Source organism: Urocitellus parryii, chromosome 2 (assembly GCF_045843805.1).
Source record: "Urocitellus parryii isolate mUroPar1 chromosome 2, mUroPar1.hap1, whole genome shotgun sequence".
Taxonomy (NCBI): Eukaryota; Metazoa; Chordata; class Mammalia; order Rodentia; family Sciuridae; genus Urocitellus; species Urocitellus parryii.
Window position 1 is genome coordinate 78809175 of NC_135532.1, and position 5060 is coordinate 78814234.

General features: G+C 36.9%; 1 pseudogene; it reads right to left on the reverse strand.

The window, feature by feature from the left end:
- Positions 1-2376: 2376 nt before the first annotated feature.
- On the reverse strand, positions 2377-4620 carry LOC113178582 (heat shock factor protein 2 pseudogene; annotated as a pseudogene).
- Positions 4621-5060: the final 440 nt, after the last annotated feature.

Consider the following 5060-nt stretch of genomic DNA (forward strand, 5'->3'; position numbering starts at 1 on the left):
TGTGCCAAAATTGTTGAAGGTTCTTACTCCTGGAAAAAAAGGCCTAACCTTAGTCAATTTGAAAGGCTTTACCTAACAGGCCTTAGTGAAGAAAGCTATCATTTCCAAGGCATATTTGTTACAGAGCCAATGAAATTATTACCATCCTGGGGGGAAATGCAACCTAGGACTCAGAGTCTTTCCTTGGAAACCCTATTGAGATCTCCTAATTGGGGAAAGAAGAGTACTTGAAGATTTGTCTCTACCAGGCCTCTACTTTTCCATTACTACTCTCTAACACACCAACCCCCCACCCCACACACATCCACACACTCCTAAACTGCAAGATCGAATTGCTCAGCCTCTCTGGACAGAAAAGTGATTCATAAGTCTTAGTGATCTATCTGACCCTTGACTCAAGATATTTCTTGGGGAAAAATTAGAACAGTGGTGGAATTAGCACTTAAATGATTGAAATCTTGACTGTAGGTTCAACACAACGGAACCTGCGAGCACGGTGCCCACAAGATCAGCTCAGCCCTAGAATGCACTTTTTGAGCCATTCTTGTCTACAAAAGAGAAAGAATAGCAACGTCTCATATTAAGTATAGTAACTGAAAATTTTGGATTTCCTAGGTCAAAATGGGCAATAAATTATAGTAATCCCAAAACTAATTAGAACTGAAAATGACGAACCTGCAAAACAATTAACAACAGTGATTGGACGTATGAATCATTTTAAACATTAGTTAAGTATGGTCTATATAAAGATAGATAATAAATCTTATGACCTCAAAGTGCACATATTTTCTGTAGAAAGTCAATCAATCACCTAAGGCCTGAATATTTATATAAAAACTGTTTTGTGCACCTGGTGTGGTGGTGCATGTCTGTAATTCCAGGGGCTCAGGGAGGCTTAGGCAGGAGAATTGCAAGTTCAAAGCAAGCCTCAGCAAAAGGCGAAGTGATAAGCAACTCAGTGAGACCCTGTCTCTAAACAAAATACAAGATAAGGCTGGGGATTTGCCTTAGCCCTGGAGTGCCCCTGAGCTCAATGCCCAGTACCCAAAAACAAACAAAAAACTGTGTTGTAATTCCAACAACAATAACAAAAAAAAAAATTTTTTTTCCACTTCTATCAAACAGTATGGTTATTTAGAACCAAATCTTTTAAAATTATGTTTTAACTGATACACAAAAACATTTTTAAAAAGTACATATTAATGAGGTGCCACATAATGTTTCAGTACCTGTAATGGACTCATACTTATGAGTTGTAATTTTTTTTTTAATTTTTCCTTCATCTATTGACAGAAGATTGCTTCATATGAACTTGGAGAAAAAAATAGACCATCATCTACCTATTAGATATATTCTCTTAACCAGGATCTGACACAAAATTCCCAATATTCCAACAACACATGTACTTAACACCAAACAAGCAAAATATAATCAAATTAACTCTTTACAGGCCAAGTTAATAATTGGTTACATGAAATAAGCATTTTGGAGTACAACTTTAAGTTCAGGAAACTTCATTCCCCACTGGTGCCAAGAATCACTATAAGAATACTCTGTTTCTCCTGATGAAGATTTGCCAATTTCTGCCTTCATAATAATTTCTATATAATTGAAAATGCCTTATATTCTTTAAAATTATTTCATGTCTCGAGCATGAAGGCCAACATTTGAACTTTCTCCTTTTCTTTAAATACACAAATTAATAATTTGTCTTCTATCAGCTACTTATATACTATATTATGTATATGTGTTTCCATGTATATGGAGCTGGAACCATATCAGACAGTGAGTATTTGTGTACACTTTGCCCTTCCTGTTAAACATGAATGAACTCCAAACATTTATGAACTACTTCAAACCAAGTGAGACAAATGAAGTTTTACAAGATACAGGCACTTTATGTTCCCAGTTTTAAAAATAAGCCAAGTGAAAAATACTTAATAAAAATAATTGGAACAGAGAAAGCTTTAGAAGTTCTATCATTAGTTCTAGTGACTTACACTCAAACAGACACCATCAAACAAGCAAAACAAAAATAACTGTTGCTAATGGTTATATCCTGTAAAATGAAATCCAAATTACAACTGGAGAAAAATGGCCATCTGAATCCAATTTAAAGATATGCCAATAATGTGCACTGAATTTTGTGTATATCTAGGCAGGTGAGTAACATTTCAAAGCTTTGCAAGAGTGTATGGTCAGTGAGAAAAGCAAAAGGTGCTTTTATTCCACAGTATCTGATTAAACAAAACAAAGCAATTTACAAAAACAAAGCAATTTTACAAAAGAAAAGTACCAAATGATATTTTAAAATAAATAATTCATCATTTTGATGAATATATACATGTTGAGTTTACTTCTTAGGGATTTAACTATCTAAAAGTGCATGTCACTATCCAGAGGTGGAAGAGCAAGTTCACATGAATAAAACTGTGTAGCTTCACTAGCTTCAGCTTCAGTCAATGGCTCCAGGTGAACAAGCTTACTTTGGGTTGTTTCTGGGTACAGGCTGCTATCCAAAAGCTCATCGACTTCTATGAGTTTATCTACAGAGGACATAACTTCTGATGATGATGTTGTACTCCCCTGTTCAACAGCAGAAGCAGGATTCCCATCAAGGAATGTAAGAAATGAAAAGGCAGTGTACTGGATAAGCTGCTTATTTGGTTTAGACTTAGATTTTCTTCCTTCTTCTGAAACTGATTGAACTACATTGTTCTTGGTAGCTTCTAATCCTTTATTCTCAGATTTTGTATTATTGATGTAATCTGTGGGATTCATCTGCACATAACTAGTGAAAAGATCAACCAGGAGATCTGGGTCTATGTTAAACTGTCTTCCTGACAGCATAGCTTGGAAGTCCTCTAAACTACAATAAATACTGTCAAGATAATCCAACAGTTCAACCTTTCCCAAAAGATTAATGTTATCATTCAAAATGGAATCCATCATGGTCACAGGATCTTCTATGGACAGACAGGATGAACCATTTAGCTGGACAGCACTAGACATGAGAGGGTTGATGCCACCACTGCCTGAAACTAGGGATTTTCGGGCTGGTTCACTCAGATCTCCACTCTGAATGACAGGTGCATACTCATCATCATTGTCATCTTCAACAATGACAATATCAGGATACTGGCTACAGTTGGAGGGATCAGATATAACATCCTCATTAGTTTCTGGAATAACTAGGATATTTTCTTCATCCACATTATCATCAGTAACATCATAAATAATGATGTCATCTGAAATCCACTCTCCTGTCTTTAAACTTTCAGTCCTACTGTGTGGAACTTTATGATAATGATTATCAACTGGTTCTTTATGTGCTGAAATAAATTCTTCTGGGCTCCATTAATGTTCAGAAGTAGAGGCCTTTTGTGCTTTAAACTCACAAGTTTGTTATTCTGAACCAATGTAACAATAAATTGGACAATCTTTCGAATAACTTGTTGCTGCTGTGCATGCTTTGCTTTTAATTCAGACACCTCGTTCCAAAGGGACTCATTCTCAATTTTTAATTCTGAAAGTCTGGACTCAGTTGTTTCCTCTTTTACTTGAACCTTCTGAGCACTACTTATAATTTTTGTTAAATCTTCCTGGCGAATTTTATTTTCTTCTGGTTTTGAAAATGAAAACTTCCTTTTAATGTTCTCCAATAAGTCATCCCGGCTTTGTTTAAAGAAAGGATGCTGAAATTCAAGAGGACCATCTCTTTCCTGCTTTATTATTCCAGAGTCAATATGTACTACTTTACGAAAATACTCTCTCCTTTGTGCCCTGTTGAAGTCGCTCTAAGGAGAGTCGTTTCTCTGGCATGGCAGGAACGACTTCATTTGGGAGCCTTCAGCAGCTTGCAGAAATGTCCGTGTATACTGGAAAATCTGAAAACTTTTTTCCTCCGATTTGTCTTGACTTGGCAGGACAAAGGATCACTTTCACCAGTCGCACTTTGCCCCAAATTTTGTTCTCCTAGGTTCAAGCGTTCTCTTGAACTGGAAATCCAACAGTGTTTGCATCAGCTGCTTGAAACTTTATATATTCAATTAGTTCTCAGGGCGCACTCTCTCCTTTGTGCCCTGCTGAAGTCTTTCTAAGCAGAGGTGTTTCTCCGGAATGGCAGGAACAACTTCATTTGGGAGCATTCAGCAGCTTCTCATGCTCTTCTTCCCTACCCCATTTTGATTCACCCCCCCCCATAGCAGAAAAGACATTCCGAATTTTTTTTGGGGGGGGATTGGCTAACTTCACTTAGTATTATCTGCACTAATGCCATCCATTTCCCTGCAAATACCATGATCTTATTATTTTTTAGTGCTAATATTCCATTGTGTATAAATGCCACATTTTTTTTTATCCATTCATCCAGTGAAGGAAATCTAGGTTGGCTCCACAGTCTATCTATTGTGAATTGTGCTGCTGTAAAAATGGCTGTGTCCCTGTAGTATGCTGTTTTTAAGTCCTTTGGGTATAGACTGAGAAGAGGAATATCTGGGTCAAATGGTGGTTCCATTCCCAGCTTCCCAAGGAATCTCCATACTGCTTTCCATATTGGCTGCATCAATTTGCAGTCCCACCAGCAATATATGAGTGTACCTTCACCCCCCCACACCGCATCCTCGCCAGCACTTATTGTTGTTTCACTTCATAATGGCTGCCATTCTTACTGGAGTGAGATGGTATCTTAGAGTAGTTTTAATTTGCATTTCTCTGACTGCTAGAGATGGTGAGCATTTTTTTTTGTATATTTGTTGATTGATGGTATATCCTCTTCTGAGAAGTGTCTATTCAGGTCCTTGGCCCATTTGTTATTTGTTATCCTTGGGTTATTTGTTTGTTTGCTTGTTTTTTGGTGTTTAATTTTTTGGAGTTCTTTTTATACCCAAGAGATTAGAATCCTATCTGATGTGTGAGGGGTAAAAATTTGTTCCCAGGATGTAGGCTCCCTATTCACCTCACATATTATTTCTCTTGCTGAGAAAAAACTTTTTAGCTTAAATTGGTCCCATTTGTTGATACTTGGTTTTAATTCTTGTGCTATAGGTGTCTTATTAAGG